The sequence below is a fragment of the Vipera berus genome (genome assembly GCF_964194415.1).
Source record: "Vipera berus genome assembly, chromosome: 7".
Lineage (NCBI taxonomy): Eukaryota > Metazoa > Chordata > Lepidosauria > Squamata > Viperidae > Vipera > Vipera berus.
Window position 1 is genome coordinate 53,708,125 of NC_138209.1, and position 21,165 is coordinate 53,729,289.

At 48.6% G+C, this 21,165-nt stretch overlaps 1 protein-coding gene across 5 annotated transcripts in view; it reads left to right on the forward strand.

The window, feature by feature from the left end:
* AADAT (aminoadipate aminotransferase) overlaps positions 1 to 21,165 on the forward strand; it is a 104,666-nt gene that overhangs the window by 28,354 nt on the left and 55,147 nt on the right. The window lies entirely within an intron of this gene.

A 21,165-nucleotide genomic window follows, 5' to 3' on the forward strand; every position in this document is an offset into this window, starting at 1 on the left:
CTTTGGTTATTCGGGTTTTTCCCCGCGTAGAACTAAAGTTGTAGGCGCAACGTTTCGACAGAATCCCATCCGTCATCATCAGGCTGGTGGCTTTAGCTTCCTTCTTCTGGGAGAAGCATGTGGCTGTTTGTTCCTCTTTTTTAAACTGCCAGAGGGGGTGTGTTCTGTGGAGGTGTGCTCTGATTGGGTGGGGGACCAAGTGTGTTCTGATTGGGTGGGAGTGTGTTTTGAATGGTGGGTGTGTTCTGATTGGGTGGGGGTGTGTTCTGAGTGGATGGGCTGGTCTCAGCTGCCAGCTCCAGACCTGAGCTGGTGAGTTGTGCTGCTTTTGTTCGGCTTCGTGTTTGTGGTGGTGCCATATTTTTATAGTGGGTGTCAGTTTGCTTATTGTGTGGTTTGGAGGGGTTTAAAGTGGCTGATGTTGCAGCTGTAGTTAGGTTTCTGTTTTGTGGTTGTGCCTCGTTATCATTGTGGGTTCGGATTTGCTTTTTGAATGGTTGTGTGGTGGTGATGTCATGTGATGTTATCATGAGTTTGGGTCTGGTATCATTCTTGGTGGTTGGGCCTCGTCTGTCAATTAAGGCGGGTTTCCAAATGGCTGGAAGGCGAGAGGTATCATCTCGTTTATTCATGCTGTGGGGGCGTTTTTCTATCTCAATGGCTTCTCTGATTATTCTGTTGTTGAAATGTTCAATTTTGGCGATAGTTTTGGTTTTTTTAAAATCAATTTCATGTCCCGTGGCTTCAAAGTGTTGGACCAGGGATGAAGTTTGTTCTCCCTTTCTGAGTGAGTTTTTGTGCTCTTCAATGCGTGCACTTATTCTTCTGTTGGTCTATCCGATGTATGTGGTGGGGCAGGTGGTGCATGGGATTTCGTATACTCCTTGGTTTTCTAACCCAATTATGTCCTTGGGGTTTCTTAGGATGGTGGATATTTTTCTGTCTGTGTAGAATGCTGTTTTGATGTTGTGTTTTTGGAGGACCTTGCTGATTCTGTCTGTGGTCCCTTTTAAGTATGGGAGGAGGGCTTTGCCATTTTCTTGTTCTCTGTCTTGGGTTTTTGTGGGTGTCTCTCTTCGGATTAAGTTGGTAATCGTGTTTCTTTGGAATCCATTGGCTGTTAGTACATTAGTGAGAGTGTGTAGTTCGGTTTTTAGGTGTTGTTCGTCAGCTAGGTGTTTTGTTCTGGAGATGAGTGTCTTGGCTACGGAGTTGATCTGTGCTGGGTGGTGGTGTGAGAGTGCGTTCAGATAGCGGTTTGTGTGTGTTTTTTTATGGTAGATAGTGTGTCCTAGGGAGCCGTTGGATTTCTTGTAGACTAAGACATCAAGGAAGGGAAGTTGATTGTTAGCTTCTGTTTCCATGGTGAATTGTATTTTGGGGTGTAGGCTATTGAGGTGTATGAGGAAGTCATCCAGTTTTTCTTTGCCGTGTGGCCAGATTACGAAGGTGTCATCTACGTATCTGAGCCAGAGTTTGGGTTTGTGGTTGGATTTTTCTAGAGCGAGGGTTTCAAAGTGTTCCATGTAGAGGTTTGCGATGACAGGTGAAAGGGGTGATCCCATGGGTGCTCCTTCCATTTGTTTGTATCTTTGTCCATTGTAGATGAAGTATGTGTTAGATAGGCAGTGGTTGGTCAGATCTAGGATGTGTTTTGGGGGGTTGTATTTATTTAGGATAGCTGTCAAGGCTTCTTTGATTGGCACTTGGGTGAAGAGGGATACGACATCGAAGCTCACAAGTAGGTCACAGGGCTGTAAGTTTAGTTTACTTATGATCTCTATGAATTGGAATGAGTTTTGTACGTGTGAGGTGATGGAATTTGCGTAAGGCTGTAGTTGTTTGGCCAGAAATTTGGCTAGATTTTGTAGAGGTGAGCCTATGGAGCTGACTATGGGTCTGAGTGGGGTTCCTTCTTTGTGTATCTTGGGCAGACCATAGAGCTTAGGACATCTGGATGATTTTTCTCTGGGAATGATTGTTTTCTGGATCTCTTCACTGATGGGGGTGGCTTTTATTTTTGATTTTGTGGTTTTTTCCAGGTAGGTGGTGGGATCTGTCTTGAGGAGTTTGTATGTGGAGTCTTGGAGTAGGTTGGATAATTTGGTATGGTAGTCAGATGAGTTCATTACCACCGTGGCGTTGCCTTTGTCTGCTGGCAGAATGATTATGCTGGTGTCATTTTTTAGGTTAAGTAGTGCTGTCTGTTCCTCTTTGGGTAAGTTGCTTTTGGGTGGTTTGCTGGTGCAGAGGATGTTGGTTGCTGAGATTGAGGTGAAGTTGCTGAGATTGAGGTGAAACACAACATCAAAACAGCATTCTACACAGACAGAAAAATATCCACCATCCTAAGAAACCCCAAGGACATAATTGGGTTAGAAAACCAAGGAGTATACGAAATCCCATGCACCACCTGCCCCACCACATACATCGGACAGACCAACAGAAGAATAAGTGCACGCATTGAAGAGCACAAAAACACTCAGAAAGGGAGAACAAACTTCATCCCTGGTCCAACACTTTGAAGCCACGGGACATGAAATTGATTTTAAAAAACCAAAACTATCGCCAAAATTGAACATTTCAACAACAGAATAATCAGAGAAGCCATTGAGATAGAAAAACGCCCCCACAGCATGAATAAACGAGATGATACCTCTCGCCTTCCAGCCATTTGGAAACCCGCCTTAATTGACAGACGAGGCCCAACCACCAAGAATGATACCAGACCCAAACTCATGATAACATCACATGACATCACCACCACACAACCATTCAAAAAGCAAATCCGAACCCACAATGATAATGAGGCACAACCACAAAACAGAAACCTAACTACAGCTGCAACATCAGCCACTTTAAACCCCTCCAAACCACACAATAAGCAAACTGACACCCACTATAAAAACATGGCACACCCACAAACACGAAGCCGAACAAAAGCAGCACAACTCACCAGCTCAGGTCTGGAGCTGGCAGCTGAGACCAGCCCATCCACTCAGAACACACCCCCACCCAATCAGAACACACCCACCATTCAAAACACACTCCCACCCAATCAGAACACACTTGGTCCCCCACCCAATCAGAGCACACCTCCACAGAACACACCCCCTCTGGCAGTTTAAAAAAGAGGAACAAACAGCCACATGCTTCTCCCTGAAGAAGGAAGCTAAAGCCACCAGCCTGATGATGACGGATGGGATTCCGTCGAAACGTTGCGCCTACAACTTTAGTTCTACGCGGGGAAAAACCCGAATAACCAATATATATATATATATATATATGAAAAAGTATGTGAACCCTTTGGGATTATGTGGTTTTTTTGCATGAATTGGCCATAAAATGCGCTCTAAACGTCATGTAAGTCACAACAATAGAAAAACACAGTCTGCTTAAAATAATACTACACAAACATTAGCTGTTGTCATGTTTTAATTGAACATAAGATGGAAACACTCACAGTGCAGGGTGGAAAAAGTATGTGAACCTTTGGACTTAATAACTGGTTGACCCTCCTGTGGCAGCAATAACCTCAACCAAACGTTTCCTGTAGTTGCCGATCAGATCTGTACAACGATCTGGAGTAATTTTGGACCACTCCTCTGCACAAAACTGTTTCAGTGTAGCAATATTCTTGGGATGTTTGGTGTGAGGTCAGGACTCTGACTGGGCCACTCCAGAAGGCGTATTCTGTTCTGTTGAAGCCATTGTTTTGTTGAATTACTTGTATGCTTTGGGTCATTGTCCTGTCCCATCCTCTGCGGAGCTTCAGTTGGCGGACAGATGGTCGTATGTTTTCCTGCAAAATGTCCTGATAAACTCTGGAATTCATTTTCCCATCAATGACAACAATTCGTCCAGGCCCTGAGGCAGCAAAGCAGCCCCAAACCATGATGCTCCCTCCACCATGTTTTACAGTGGGGATGAGGTTTTGATGTTGGTGTGCTGTGCCTTTTTTTCTCCACACATAGTGTTGTGTGTTTTTCCCAAACAACTCAATTTTGGTTTCATCTGTCCACAGTATATTTTGCCAGTAGTGCTGTGGAACATCCAGGTGCTCTTTTGCAAACTTCAAATGTATACATATACATATACATACACATACATACATACATACACACACACACATAAAGGGATGCAGTGGCTCAGTGGGTTAGGACGCTGAGCTTCTCGATCAGAAGATTGGCAGTTTGGCGGGTCGAATCCCGAGTGCCGTGTAACAGAGTGAGTGCCTGTTACTCGTCCCAGCTTCTACCAACCTAGCAGTTTGAAAGCACGTAAAAATGCAAGTAGAAAAATAGGGACCACTACGGTGGGAAGGTAACAGTGTTCCATGCGCCTTTGGCGTCTAGTCATGCTGGCCACATGACCATGGAGATGTCCTCGGACAAGCGCTAGCTCTTATATATATACTTTGCCCAAGATGGCGGCGACCATGGGCAGCGCTCGCTGAGCTCCGCGGTGAGCCGATACAATGGGTGGCTGGGAGGCTCACGAAAGCCCAGCCGAGGGCCATATTCGGAGGGGGGGTGTAGGAACAACAGGCTAGCACCGTTTCACGGTGTGGAGCCTTTCCCCCCCCAGAGAAGTAGCAGTGGCAGCGGCCGGGCGGTGCTGGTGCTCGGGATCAGTTGTCGGGCACTGTGCTGGCTTGAATCAATCTCTCGCTTCTACTTACCTCGGGCGCTGGGGAGCTTCGTTAGACTGGAATGGCTTCGGCAGCCTAGGATCCTGCTGCGGACCCCTGGATGGACTATCTGGCACCTGAACTTAATTGGAGGGCGCCGTTCGTAGCCGCGCGGATCTCTCTACTCCTGACTGTTACTCCTGGCCTTTTGGCTTATAAAATGGCCGCGGATCATCTCCTTTTAGGGTTTGTTGTTAGGTGCCGTTTTGGTGTGGAGGCTATGGGGGAGACTTTTTTGTCTACTTCTTTTTCTCAGAGGATGATGGAGATTTGGCTGCTTGAATCTGAACATTTGACATTTATGACTGAGATCCCTGCTGCCCTAGGGATGGATTTAGCGTGTTTGGATGGCCTCTGCTTGTTACTTTTCAAGATGGATTGGAGGCTGGATCAGGATTTGGGACATTTTTTCCCTGTTCCCGTGACCTCCCTATGATGTTCCAGAAGGAGTCTGGGACAGGCCGTGGTGAGAGGGCGGCCCTGGACTGGCTATCAATCCCCTGCTGGTGTGAGAGACTAGCAGGGGGGATTTTTGCTCCCCCAGCAATGCTGCCCTTATCCATCCCAGGCTGGATCTCATGGCTAGGTGAGAGGACAGTCATGGGCTCTTGTCTGGACCGGCTCAGGTGAGAGCAGAGCCGGATTGGCAGATTGCTGGATGAAGACATGTTCCGGACTTAATGTTTTTACATCTTAACTAACATCTTATCATCTTAATAACATCTGACCCCATTTGTGAACAATGGCTCATACGGACAGTTCTATCTCATGGCTCGAGTACAATACTCTAGATCGGACTTGTACGCCCTCGGGGGTTTTTCCCTCCTGGATACGACCTGCCTCCCTTTCTAACATTTCCCTTGATGACGGGCCCAATTGTTGGGACCCCGAGAGGTGGCTGGGCTTAACTAGGGGCCCCTGGTGGAGACGAATTAAGAGGCCCCTGATATATTTTTAGCTAGGTATTTTAAAGGGTTAGGAATGGGGAGGGACAGTAGGGTGGGGAGGGAATTTTTAATTGGTACCCAGTCTGGGCCTATGAAGGGTCCCGGCGAGATAGGGTTGGGGGTGGAGACTGCTGGTTCTGTGTGTGCTCGGGTGGGGCTGCAAATCCCCACGACAATAGGAAATGGTGGCAGGTGGTTGCACGGAGGGCCATATCAACATCTGGGATCGCGCCCCCGCTGTCTTCAAGCGGTGGCGCGCTCCGACCCTCCGGTTAGCACCCTCTTGCCCGGGGGTGAGGGTGATCAGGTCCCTAAGCTTAGGCTGGTTTATTTTAACGCCAGATCCGTTGTTAGCAAGGCTCCCCTCGTTCATGACATGATCGAGGAGGAATGCGCGGATCTGGCGTGCATTACGGAAACTTGGGTGGGCTCGGAGGGAGGGGTCCCTCTGACTGAATTATGACCCCCAGGTTTCCGTGTGCTACACCGGCTGTGGGCTCAGGGCAGGGGTGGAGGGGTGGCGGTGGTTATCAGGGAGACTTTATGTCTGCGGGAGACCACCATTGTCCAGACTGGCGGGAGTGAGACCCTTCTCCTGAGATGTGGCCCTCGGGTTCAGATGGGCTTGTTGCTTACATACCTGGTGCCCAGCTGTGTGGCAACAGCCCTGCCCGAGCTGCTCGACACCCTCTCAGGGTTGGCGGTGGAGTTCCCCAGGCTTATGGTACTGGGTGACTTCAACCTGCCTTCACTGGGAGGGTCATCTGAGGTGGCTTGGGAGTTCATGGCTTCCATGACAGCCATGGGCCTGACCCAAGTAATTCAGGGCCCGACTCATGCGGGGGTTCACACTCTCGACCTGGTGTTCCTGTCTGGACAGTGGTTGGATGATCTAGGAAGGGGGTCACCTGTCATTGGTCCCCTGTCATGGTCCGACCATTATCTCCTGCGGCTGGTCTTCCATTATGCTATCCCCCACTGCTGGGCGGCGGAACCGACCAGGTGGTTCCGCCCTAGGCGCCTAATGGACCCGGAACGGTTCCAGATGGCACTTGGGTCTATACCCATCGCCCTCACTCACAGCCCAGTTGAGGCCTTGGTTGATGCCTGAGATAGGGCAGCAGCTGAGGCACTCGACTGTGTTGTACCCTTGCGACCCCTGACCCGGCACAGATCCCGTTGGGCGCCATGGTTTTCTGTGGAGCTCCGGGACATGAAACGTCGGAGACGGGGTCTAGAGAGCTGTTGGAGATCCACCCGATCCGAATCTGACCGATTGCAGTTAAGAACCTTTATAAGGTCTTATCTTGCGGCGATGAGGACGGAGAAGGCTAATTACTTCACTGCCCTTATCGCGTCCACAGATAATCGCCCGGCCGCCCTGTTTAGGGTGACTCGCTCCCTTCTTAACCAGGAGGTGAGGGAGGATCCCTTGCAGGGGCGTGCCGAGGAGTTTAGTCATCATCTGACTGACAAAATCGCTCAGATCCGGGCCGGTTTGGACTCTGACTGGGCAGAGTCTGACGTGGAGGAATCGGACGGTCTTGAGCATGTTATCTGGACTGAGTTCGATCCTGTTTCCCCTGATGATGTGGACAGGATGATGAGGAGGCTGAGCTCCACCACCTGTTTGCTGGACCCGTGCCCCTCCTGGCTGGTTTATGCGGCTCGGGAGGAGACACGAGGCTGGTTCCAGGCAGTAATAACTGCTTCCTTGAAGGAGGGTATCTTCCCCGCCACCCTGAAGGAGGTGGTGGTGAGACCCCTCCTCAAGAAGCCTGCCCTGGACCCGGCTGTTTTAAATAACTATCGTCTGGTCTCCAACCTCCGCTTTCTGGCGAAGGTTGTTGAGAGTGTGGTGGCCCATCAGCTTCCTCAGTTCCTGGATGAAACTGATTATCTGGACCCGTACCAATCGGGTTTCAGGCCTGGGCACAGCACGGAGACGGCATTGGTCGCGCTGGTGAATGATCTCTGGCGGGCTCGGGACGGGTTGTTCCTCTGTCCTAGTCCTATTAGATCTCTTAGCGGCTTTCGATACCATCGACCATGGTATCCTACTGCGGCGTCTCAGGGGGTTGGGAGTGGGAGGCACTGTTTTGCGGTGGTTCTCCTATCTCCTGGGCCGCTCACAGTTGGTGTTGACGGGAGGGCAGAGGTCCGCCCCGAGGCCTCTCGTTTGTGGAGTTCCTCAGGGGTCGGTTCTCTCGCCCCTCCTGTTCAACATCTATATTAAGCCGCTGGGCGAGATCATTTGTGGTTTCGGGGTGGGATATCATCAGTACGCTGATGATACCCAACTTTTTTTCCCCACCCCAAACCAACCCAGCGATGCCCTCGCCGTGATGTCCCGTTGCCTGGAAGCGGTCCGGGTCTGGATGGGGAGAAACAGGCTTTGTCTCAATCCTGCCAAGACTGAGTGGCTGTGCATACCGGCATCTCGGGTCAACCAGACTATTCCATCTCTAACGATGGGGGGTGAGGTGTTACCCCCTGTTGATAGGGCTCACAACGTGGGCGTCCTCCTGGATTCATGGCTCAATTTTGAAGATCATATAGGAGCCATGACCAGGGGGGCTTTTGCCCAGGTTCGCCTGGTGCGCCAGTTGCGACCCTACCTGGACCGAGATGCCCTACGCACAGTCACTCATGCGCTCGTGACCTCCCGTTTAGACTACTGCAACGCTCTCTACATGGGGCTGCCCTTGAGGACCACCCGGAGGCTTCAGCTGGTGCAGAATGCGGCCGCGCGAGTCGTGATGGGGGTCTCCCGATACTCCCATGTAACACCTCTACTCCGCGAGCTGCATTGGCTTCCGGTTGCCCTTCGGGTGAGATTCAAGGTGCTGGTGATGACCTATAAAGCCCTAAATGGCGAGGGTCCGGGATATTTGAGGGAACACCTGCTGCCAGCATCAAGCTCCCTTCGTCCAGTGCGCTCCCACAGGGAGGGTCTTCTCAGGGTGCCGCCGGTTAATGATTGCCGGCAGGTAACACCCAGGGGTAGGGCCTTCTCAGTGGACACGCCTGCCCTTTGGAACCAGCTGCCCGCGGAGCTTAGGACTGCCCCCGACCTCCGTTCATTCCGCCGGGACCTGAAGACCTGGCTCTTCGAGCTCTCTGGCCCAGGCTGAGAATTTTTTAATTTTTAATTTTAACTGGGTTTTTATTTTTTTCTCAGGGTTTCATTTAATCTTTTTAAATTTGTTTTAACTTTTGTATTGATTTTCTTTTAAATATCCTGTAAACCGCCCTGAGTCCTTCGGGAAAGGGCGGTATATAAATCTAAATAAATAAATAAATAAAATAAATATATATACATACACACACACATGTATACATATACATATGCTGTACACACACACACACACACACACACACACACACACACACACATATATATAAATGTGTGTGTGTGTGTGTATTTTATTTATTTATTTAGATTTATATAGAAAAATAGGGACCACTACGGTGGGAAGGTAACAGCGTTCCGTGCGCCTTTGGCGTCTAGTCATGCCGGCCACATGACCACGGAGATGTCCTCGGACAAGCGCTGGCTCTTCGGCTTTGAAACAGAGATGAGCATCGGCCCCTAGAGTTGGAAATGACTAGCACGGATTGCGGGGGAACCTTTACGTTTACCTTTTTAGCTAATTTTCATTCCCTTAGAAATCTAGATCCTAAATATAAAATCAGTTTATATCTTTTAACAGTTCCCCTTGGCCCATTAAAAAAGATTTTAAGCTTTATTATTACAAATCCCAAGATTAAGAGAAAACCCTTTTTTAAATCTAGCTTTAGCTTTCTTTTTGTACCAGGCAGGCTTCCATATCATTGCCTTAGCTTCTCAAATGTGTCTCTCTTTCTTCCTAACACGGTGTTGGAATCCAGGGAGACCAGTTATCAATTTTTCAAAGAGAGTGACCCCTTTATAGTCATTAAATTTTTGTTCTAATAAATCCAATTCCATGTTTGGCATTAATTCAATCTGGTCTTCTCCTTTCAGTTCCAGAGGTCATGTCTGGTGTTGTAGTTATTGTTTGGTTGGTTAAAGTTGGTTATACTATATTTGAAGGCCTTTGGCATCCTCCATCTTAGTATTGCTTTCTTCAGCTTCTGTAGTTTATTGAATTGCAGATTTTATAGTTGAAATCAAAGTTTGGGCATCAAGGCTCTCAATAGATTGTACTTGGTGTTCTTTAGAGTCCCCTATTTTCTTGTTGATTTCCTCCTCTTCTGTTAGTTTTTGGGTTGTCAGTTCATCAATTAAAGTCAAAGTGTCATTTGATGAGTTTATGCTGTCAGATTTGTCTTTAAGTTTAGCTTTCATTTCTTCAGTCATTGCCAGGATTGTTTCAAGTATAAGTTTATAGTCAAGTGGTGGAATATATTCCTCCATTTCTTTGATGTTTACAGATAGGTCTTTAGTGGAGGCTATTTTGATAAGAGTCAGTGAATGTCCACCTCCACTATTCCTAAAGGTTGTTTCCAGTGCCAGGTGTTCCCAGTTCTTATCTTTAAAGATAATGTCAAGGACAAATCTGTTACAGCCAGATCTCACAGTAAAAAAAAGTTTACTTGCTATACGAGGTTTCACCACAAGATGTCATCAATAGCATGTAAAATCTTTTTCCAGACTAATATGAGGCTTTTATCCAATTAATCCACTTTTTAGCAGTAAATAAGGTAGTAGGTCCCCGCAGAAATAAGAACTTTTTAGTGGTCCAGAAATTCCAGAAATAGAAATAGAGTTGCTTAATTGTTTAGCTTAGTCATTTGATTTCTTTGAAGGCTTTAAGGTTTTAGTTCCCCAAGTAGGCAGTCGCCGATCTTTCAAGAAAGGGGGAGAAGATTTTCAGAGAAGTCCCACAGGAAAGTAATTAGGGAAGTAAGAAAGGTAAGGTCTCATCCAAATCCTCCAGATTGCTTCGTTGTGCTTGATGGTGATTTTGGCTTTAGGCAGGGAACGGCTTAGTGATCGGCCATGTTGATGGCCGATCTCTTTTGCTTTGGGCCAGATGAGCTACTCCTGATCAAACAGAGGGCTGCCGCCCTTGTGCAATTACAGGGAGGGCCTCCTCATGGTGGGAGACTTTTGACCCTTTTCAAGGTTCTCCAAGGAAGAAAGACCGGATGGCAGGGGGAGCATTCTTCCCATGTGTCCGCCGGCGCTGCGTGCACAAACCAGAAGCCTGCACCCCAAATTGTTTTTCAATTGTTTTGTCCAGCTTACTAAAAGAGAAGCTTCAGTTTTCATTAATATTTGTATCTTAAATATTTTTCACATTGTCATTGTTAATGTTTAGCCAGTATGTTTTCACATGCAAGACCATGACATGATGAACCTGGATTTGAACTGCATTTCCAATATTTAATAGAAATCCCTTTATATATTTTCGCTAGTCTATCTGGGGTCAAGTACCAATGATACATCATTTTATAAAAGTTTTTTTCAAACTATAATTTAATGTAAATTTAGTTCCTTTGTCCATACATTCTCCCATTTATCTAGCATCATATTGTAGCCAAAAAAATTGCCCATTTTATCATACACTCTTTAACATATTCATCTTCTAGATTCATTTTGAGTAGCATTTTATATACGTTAGAAATCAAGTGGGGTCCCCAACCCCCGGTCTGTGGACTGGTACTAGGCTGCAGCATGCAAGCAACTGGTCTGCACAAACTAGAGCCCCATCCATGGGATGTAGGCAGCACACAAAACTATGCATTCTCCGGTCCATGGAAAAACCTCCACGGAAAAGGTCCCCAGTGCCCAAAAGTTTGGGGACCTCTGCTCTACAGCATAAATTAATGTCCAATTCAGATTTTGTTCCTGTGAAAACATAACATTTTTAATCAAGTTTAAATCTTTCAAAAATTCTATAATAATTTAACCAATCACAACCATATCCTTCACATACTTGTTGTTCTCTTGTCTTTATCTTAAATCCCTCTTTTTCAAATATCAATAAGTCTTGATATGTCATCCATTTACATTCCAAAATCATTTCTGTTCTGTATAGTGCTTCAGGAGGTGATAGCCAGAGTGGTACTTTATCAGCTAATCTTCTTTTATACTTCCACCATACACATGTAATCGATTGCCTAATAACATGAATCAAATCAAAACCTTTGAGGTCTAACAGCTTTGAATTTTTTAAAGTTATCCAATCCTTTAACCATACCAGATAACAAGCATCATAATATAATCTAAGATCCAGCAAATCCAGACCTCCTCTATCTTTAGAAGCTTCTGGCAGCTTTTCAAGCTATTGATTTAACAGCTAACCAGTTTATGTAATGATGGGAATGACTCAGCAGGATCTATGTCACGCATGTCAAACTGCCAGCCCGTGGGCCGAATACATCACAACAAAACCGTGCCCTCCCATTGCTGGCAATGGGGAAAAAGTCACGATACGTCACACAACGTCACATGACGTCACGAGTTTGACATGTCTGGTCTATGTCTCTTTAAGAACCTTTGTATAAAGGGAAGGCTCTGCTAATGTGTTCTCTCTTCCGTTTCCTGCTGTAACTGGTTTATTGGATCCTGCTATATTAGCACATGTATGTATATTGTTCCTGGTGTATAATACTGTAGATAAAGATAAACCACCATTTACTATAGCCCACTGTTTACTGAGAGTTCTGACAAAACGTGATCCACTGGAGAAGGAAATGGCAACCCATTCCAGTATATTTTCCATGAAAACCCTATGGACAGTACCAAAAGGCAAAACGATATGACACTGGAAGATGAGCCCCTCAGGTCGGAAGGCGTCCAATATGCTACTGGGGAAGAGCAGAGGGCTAGTACTAGTAGCGCCAGAAAGAATGAAGCGACTGGGCCAAAGCCGAAAGGACACTCAGCTGTGGATGTGTCTGGTGTTGAAAGGAAAGTCCGATGCTGTAAAGATTTTTTCTCCATAGGAACCTGGAATGTAAGATCCATGAATCAAGGAAAGCTGGATGTGGTCAAACAAGAGATGACAAGACTGAACATCGACATCTTAGGTATCAGCGAACTAAAATGGACAGGAATGGGTGAAATTAATTCAGATGACCATCAGGCATACTACTGCGGGCAAGAATCCCTCAGAAGAAATGGAGTAGCCTTCATAGTCAATAAAAGTAGGAAAAGCAATACTGGGATACAATCCTCAAAATGACAGAATGATCTCAGTTCGAATCCAATTCAATATCACAGTAGTCCAAGTCTATGCCCCAACCACCGGTGCTGAAGAGGATGAAATTGACTGGTTCTATGAAGCCCTACAGCACCTTATAGAACTAACACCAAAAATGATGTCCTTATCATCATGGAGGTTTGGAATGCTAAAGTAGGAAGCCAAAAGATAACTGGAATAACAGGCAAGTGTTGTGATTCAGGGTCAGCCTGTGGGTTCGGCAGTTGGGTCGGACGACTCAAGATAAGGAGGAGGGGGGTGTTGAAGAGCTTGCTGATGATGGCTTTGAGGCTCCGCAGAGCCCTCAGCCAGGCCCCTCCCACCTGGTGGAGACCCAGCTTTGTGAGCCTGACAGCGTGGATGAAGATGACCCACAGCTGGCCCTGTTCAAGGACGCCCGACGCAGGAGGCAGTCAATCAGGAGTAAAGAGAGGAAGGCAATGGGGCACCTCAGAAGGAGGCAGAGAGAGGCCACGCCCTGAGCTGTATTTAAGGGGAATGTGTGGGAGGGCTGGTTTGCTGAAGGCAACCGCTTGGATAGTTCCTGTTTCATAGCTCCTGTTTCATGGTTGGTGTCTGTTTTATGTTAATAAATTTGGCAAGCTTTATTCCAGCCTCTTGCTGTTTGTAAAGGGGTTGTCCCTGCCTTTTCTGCAGGGCCGGTAGCAGGCTGGTACAGAACAGTTTGCCTTCAGCCTCCCACCCCTTACTATTATTATGGAGCAGCTACGTGCTGAGAATGCCCAGCTCACCCAGCAACTCACTTTGCTGGCAGCACCGGTGGCTCAACTGCAAGCTCAGGTCCATGCTGCACCCCCACCATCACCCCCACCCAGGAGAAAATGCCAAGTTGCAATGCCGGATAAATTTACTGGCAATCCAGAACTGTTTCCTGCTTTCCTGGGACAATGCCAGCTCTTTATCAGCGTGAGAGCAGCTGATTTCCCCACTGACCGGGATAAGGTGCGGTTTGTGTTAAGCCTTCTTTCGGGTGATGCAGCTCGTTGTGGCACGCCTCTGCTGGCTCAACCTAGTCCATTGTTGGACAACTTTGTGGGGTTTTGTGATCATATGCGTCTGATGTATGAGGACCCTATAAAGACGCAGACTGCTACTCGTCGCCTGAAAGCTCTGAGGCAGGGCTATATCAGCGATTTTCAGCTGCTTAGCCAGTATTCCGCCTGGAATGAGGCTGCGCTTGTGGATGCCTTCCAGGATGGATTTTCGGAGGAGATGTTGGATGAGCTGGCCCGTGTGGATATTCCCTCAGACCTGAATGGGCTGATCCATCTCTGCCTGCGGATCGATGTTCGGTTGCAGCAGCGAAGGAGTCGCCGTGCCACCCCACAGACCCCTACAGCCCCTGTTGTGCGTGAGCCCCCAGTTCAAAGGGAGGACCCAATGGAGCTGGGTGCCGCCAGGTCTCGTCTATCGGTGACTGAAATGAACAGACGATGATCGGGGGGGTTGTGTTTTTACTGCGGGGACCCTGGGCATTTGGCTTCTTTTTGCCCAAAGAAGCGACAGCGGGCATCAGTGACCGAGTCTGCCCCGAGAAAGTCCCCTACTTTTCTGTCAGGAAACGCCCCGAGCCCAATCTAGACGGTGTGATAGATCGGGCGTCCCACAACAACACTGAGCGATGTCTTTCCGATGCTGCCTGTGGACCTCCACGGCATCTGATATTGCAGGCACGTCTGATCCTTCCTGGCAAGCCAGAGGGGATTCCAGTCCATGCCTTAATTGACTCTGGGGCCACCACAAATTTTATGGACTCAGCATTTGTGGCCAAATGGGCTGTTCCCCAGTGCCTGGTGGATCCGCACATGTTAGTAGAGACTATCGATAGTCGAGTGCTCCTGTCTGGGCCAATTACGGCCGCCACACAACCATTATGTATGGCCATCAGTTCCCATGTGGAGGCCATCCAGTTCTATATCACCTCAGATCTGCATTTCCCTGTGGTCTTGGGACTGGCGTGGCTCCGGGCGCATGACCCACAGATCTATTGGTCACAGAACGTGGTCACCTTCCCAAGCTTGCAGTGCATGGACCACTCCCGCCATATCTGTGCCGGCCAGGTGGAGGGTTCCCCAGGGGTTTCCTTGCCTCCCGAATTGTCCGACTTTGCTGATGTGTTCAGCGAGACAGAGGCGGATCAATTACCCCCGCACAGGCCCTATGACTGCCCCATTGATTAAGTCCCTGATGCGCCTCTCCCAGTGGGGCGTTTGTACTCCATGTCGGACCCCGAGTTGGCTGCATTGCGGGACTTTCTGGAGAAGAATTTGGCTCGCGGTTTCATCCGGCCCTCGGCCTCGCCAGTGTCTGCACCCGTGCTCTTCGTCAAAAAGAAGTCGGGTGAATTGCGGCTTTGCTGTGATTATAGGAAACTCAACGCCATCACGGTGCACAATCGTTACCCGCTGCCCCTCATCCCCGAACCCTTGGACCGACTCCGGGAGGCTAAGATCTTCACGAAACTGGACCTGCGTGGAGCTTACAACCTCGTCAGGGTTCAGCCGGGTGATGAGTGGAAGACGGCGTTTGGTACTCGCTATGGACATTTTGAGTACACGGTGATGCCGTTTGGCCTGACCAATGCCCCCGCCGTGTTTCAGCATTTCATGAATGACATTTTCCGGGATTTGTTGGATCACTTTGTCGTGATCTACTTGGACGACATCCTGATCTACTCCCCGTCGCGTGAGGTGCACCATCAGCATCTCCATCAGGTTCTGCAGCGACTCCGAGAACATCGGCTGTTTGCCAAGTGGGAGAAGTGCCAGTTCTACCGGGTGACCATCGATTTCCTGGGTCACCGCATTTCTCCTGAGGGCATCGCCATGGAGCCGAGTAAGGTTGAGTCTTTGCAGAGTTGGCAACCCCCGCGTCGCATGAAGGATGTTCATCGACTTCTTGGGTTCGCCAACTATTACCGAACTTTCATCCCTGGGTTTGCTGCCTTGACAGCCCCCCTCACCCGGCTCATGCAGCAGAAGACTCGGTTCCAGTGGAACGCTTCAGAACAACGGGCTTTCCAGACTTTGAAGGAAGCCTTCATGAAGGAGCCCATCTTGAAGCATCCTGACCCGCAACGGCCGTTTGTCGTGGAGGCGGACGCCTCCGACATTGCCATTGGGACGGTGTTACTCCAGGCAACGACGCCCAGCGATACCCTCTTCCCTTGCGCGTACCATTCACGAAAGCTGAACCCTTCGGAGCGCAATTATGCAATCTGGGAGAAGGAGCTGCTGGCCATCAAAGTGGCGTTCGAGGCCTGTAGGCATCATCTGGAGGGAGCGCGGCATCAAATCGAGGTCCGGACGGACCATAAGAATTTGGAAAGTCTGCAGACCGCTCGGAATTTGAACCAACGCCAGATCCGGTGGTCTCTTTTCTTTGCGAGGTTCGACTTCCGAGTTCGGTACATACCTAGCGGGCACAATCAAAGAGCGGATGCTCTGTCCAGGAAGCCCGAATATTCCCGAGTGGAAGACAAGCTTCTGCCCAGGACAGTGATCCCCATCGAGTCTTTTGCTGCGGTGTGGGAGCCAGTTGATATACGGGCTCGGATCCGGGAGGCACAGCAGCAGGAGGTGTGGGTGGGTCAGCGGAAGGAGGAGGTGGGGCCAGATTCTCCTTGGACGGTCACGGATGGACTCTTGTATTATCATGACCGGCTCTACGTTCCGGGAGGGCCACTCAGGGGACTCATCCTCAGCCAGTGTCACAATAACCTGGCGGGGGGGCATTTTGGCCTGTTCAAGACCATGAACCTGGTCTCCCGTACCTTCTGGTGGCCCCGAGTCCGACACGACGTCCAGTCCTTTGTCACCTCCTGCATCCCATGCAGGCAGGCCAAGTCAGCGACAGGGGCCCCGCCTGGATTACTGCAGCCCTTGCCGACACCCAAAAGACCCTGGGGGGCTGTGTCCATGGACTTTCTGACGGATTTACCCCCATCTGGTTTTACGACAGTGTATGTGGTGGTGGATATGCTGACCAAGATGGCGCACTTCATCCCCTGTCACGGCTTACCGTCAGCCCGCGCCACTAGTCGTATGTTCATTCAGCAGGTGTTTCGGCTGCACGGCCTCCCTGATAGAGTCGTCTCTGATAGGGGGGCCCAGTTTACAGCCCGCTTCTGGCAGGAGTTGATGCATGCGTTGGATATCAAGATTTGCCTCTCGTCCGCGCATCATCCTCAAACTGACGGGGGAACCGAGAAGGTCATCGGTATCCTGGAACAATATCTGCGCTGCTACGTCAATCTGCAGCAAAACAATTGGGTGGACTATCTGGCCATAGCTGAGTTTGCATTTAACAATTCGCAGCACACCTCCACACAGATGACACCGTTCTTGGCCAATGTGGGATATCACCCCCGGTTTTTCCCCCTTTCTCCCATGGACTCACCGGAGCCGGCAGCGAACGACTTCATGGCAGGGTTACAGGCGATCCATCGATTGGTGCGACGTCAGTTAGAGAAGGCCAAGGCCGATTACAAAAGTTTTGCTGATCGGTCAAGACGGGATATGCCTCCACTATCGGTGGGAGATCGGGTCTGGTTGTCCACCAGGAACCTACCGTCAACACGGCCGGTGAGAAAGTTAGATCACCGATATTTAGGACCGTTCCCAGTCGATGCTGTCATCAATCCAGTCGCCTATCGCTTAACTCTGCCACGTTCCCTGCACGTGCACCCAGTCTTTCATCGGTCTCTGTTGGTCCCCGAGCAACCGGCCTGTCCACTCTGCCAAGCGGAACCTCCCCCATCAGGACCTCGTGATGGAGGCAGCACCCCCGAGTACGAGGTCGCCAGCATCAGGGACTCCCATTGGCTGAAAGGTCGTTTCCAGTACCTGATTGAATGGAAAGGTTACGGACCAGAGGACTTCACCTGGGAAGACGCGACCGCCGTTCATGCCCCTGCGTTGGTGACCGCTTTTCATGAACAATTTCCATCCCGACCGCATCCGGATCGGCAGACCCGGGGAAAGGGCCCTGCGGTGCGGGATAGTGTTGTGATTCAGGGTCAGCCTGTGGGTTCGGCAGTTGGGTCGGACGACTCCGAGGAGGAGGAGGGGGGTGTTGAAGACCTTGCTGAGGGGGTTGAAGATCTTGCTGATGAGAGCCCTCAGCCAGGCCCCTCCCACTTGGTCACCACGGAGACCCAGCTGTGTGAGCCTGACAGCGTGGATGAAGATGACCCACAGCTGGCCCTGTTCAAGGACGCCCGACGCAGGAGGCAGTCAATTAGGAGTAAACAGAGGAATGCAATGGGGCTTCTCGGAAGGAGGCAGAGAGAAGCCACGCCCTGAACTCTATATAATGGGAATGTGTGGGGAGGGCTGGTTTGCTGAAGGCAACCGCTTGGATAGTTCATGTTTCTTTAAGCTCCTGTTTCTTGGTTTGTCTTGTTCCGTTTGTTTTTATGGTAATAAATTTGGCAGGCGTAATTCCAGCCTCTTGCCTTCTTGTAAAAGGGGTTGTCCCTGCCTTTTCTGCAGGGCCGGTAGCAGGCTGGTACAGAACACTATGGTCTTCCCAGTTGCAATGTATGGCTGTGAAACCTGGACCATGAAAAAGGCTGAGCGCCAAAGAATTGAGGACTTTGAACTCTGGTGCTGGAGAAGACTCCTGCGAGTCCCTTGGACTGCAAGGTGATCAAACCGGTCAGTCCTAGAGGAGATCAACCCTGACTTCTCTTTAGAAGGCCAGATCCTGAAGCTAAAACTCAGATACTTTGGCCACCTAATGAGAAGGAAGGACTCACTGGAGAAGAGCCTAATGCTGGGAAAGATTGAGGGCAATAGAAGAAGGGGACGACAGAGAATGAGGTGGCTGGATGGAGTCACTGAAGCAGTAGGCATGAGCTTAAATAAACTCCAGAAGATGGTAGAGGACAGGAAGGCCTGGAGGAACATTGTCCATAGGGTCGCGATGGGTCGGACACAACTTCGCAACTAACAACAACAACTACTGTTTACTGTGTTTACTCCTGGGTTATCTTGCGCAATAAGACTGTGCATGCTCTGACATGTTATGGGCTCAGTAAGAGGAGAAACCCAGTAAAAGCTTGACCCAGAGCCAGAGGATTTAGGGCTTGTGGTTTGTGGTGGTTTGTGGTGGTAGCAGGCAACATGGACTCCGTCAGCGTAATGGGAGGAGGTTTCGTAATATCTCATCTGAATGAGACAAACTACCTCTTCTGGTGTTTGAAAATGGAGATGTACCTGCGAAGGGAGGAGTTGTGGATGATAGTTGCTGATAGCCCTGGATGATGGAGACCAGAGAAAGAATGAGAAAGCATTGGCCAGCATAATCCTGAGTTTGGAGGATAGCCAGCTGATACACGTGAGGGGTCTCTAATCTGTTAAAGAGTTCTGGGAAGCTTTGCGCAGTGTGTATGTGAGAGAGACTGCGAGCAGGAAAGTAATGCTGACAAGAAATCTATATAAGGCCCAGCTGAAACTGGGAGAGCATTTCTACCCATTTGCAGTCCATGAGAAAGACATTCCTAGAGATAGAAGAAAGAGGAATGACTTTTACTGAGGCACACAAGGTATGTGGTGCTCAGTTCATTGGACACTTCATGGGATGTACTAGTGACCAGTTAGATTCCATGTAAGTTATTTGACTGGCCAGTTGCTGGAGGAGGAACATAAATGGCTGGAAAGGCAGCAGAGAGAGGTGACAATGCACAGACCAGGCCTAAAACTGCAACATCCAAAGATGCCAATAGAGCAGCCAAGAACGTTTGCATGCCCTGAAAGAAGAAACAGAGGAGCAGCGAAACAGGGTTGTAGAGCTACACAACCAACATTTTCCCTGGTAGCAATATTAACTGAAAAAAAACCCACTTATCTGTTGTTTAGTGGGGTAAGTCAGCATATTGTAAATGACCTACAAATGTTTTCAAACCTAAGACCAGCTAAACCAGACATGTCAAACTCACGACATCACGTGACATCAAGCAACGTATCAGAGCTTTTTCTCCATTGCCGGAAATGGGGTGGGCGCAGTTTCCTGCTGACGCATCCGGCCTGCGGGCCAGTAGTTTGACACCCCTGAGCTAAACAAACATTTATTAGCTTGGCTAATGGACAACAGTCTGCTGTTAAAGGGGAAGATAAAGTTCATGTACCTGATACTGGAGAAACATTGGATAATGTATTATATGTACCAAAGTTAGACCATAATTTACTTAGTATTTCAAGTTGGATAATATGGGGTATGAAGTACTGTTTACAAAGGGTCAATACACTATCAGAAAAGGTGGAAGGATACACAAGGTATTAAGCTGGATAATTTATACATGTTAGGAAAGCAACAGGATGGTTGTGCATGAACACTTACAAACACTCCCACGCATGATAATTGCATACATTTATTACACAGGAGGTTAGGTCATGCAAGTTTAGAGTGCTGCAAAGGATGCCAGACCTAGCTGAAGGACTACACATTAAGCAATGCAACACATAGTTAGATTGCGCTATTTGTAAGCAGTCAAAGTCCAGAGTGTATCCTGTAAGTAAGAAAAGCTCAAGTCAAACAGTGTTTTGCAGTTGTGCACACTGATTTAATTGGTCCTATGGCACCCTCTCTAGGAGGGCTTAGATACGTACTTGCCTTAGTAGATGACTACACCAGTTATCAATTTTGCTATTTATTAAAGAGCAAAACAGAAGTTCTACAAGAGTTCAAGCAATAGGTGAACTGTGTAGAGCAAAGATATGGCCATAAAGTATGCCAACTGCAAACAGACGGGGGAACAGAGTTCATGTCTAACAATTTCCAAAAGTGGCTGAGGAACTTAGGCATAAGCATAGACATACGAATCCGTACTCACCAGCAGAAACTGAAGTGGCTGAGTGGAGGAATGGCGTATTGCAAACCACTGCTGGCAGATACAGGAATAAGTAAAACGTACTGGTGGGAGAGTTTGTCCTCAGACAAACGCTGGCTCTTCGGCTTTGAAACGGAGATGAGCACCGCCCCCTAGAGTCAGAAACGACTAGCACGCATGTGCAGGGGAACCTTTACCTTTACCTTTTTACTGGTGGGAAGCCATGAAAACAGCCAACTATCTAGTAAACAAGGTATGGAGTGTTGCTATCAATGAAACTCCATATTACCTGTTATATGGAAGGAAACCTTCATTGGCTCACCTAAGGACATTTGGCAGTTATGCTTGCGTGCATATTCCCAAAAGCATCGGAAGGAAGAGACAGAAAAAGGCCAGGAAACTTACGTTTGTTGGATATGAGCCAGGTTTCAGAGGATATAGATTCACAGATGGAACAAAGAAGGTTGTGATTTCAAGGTCTGC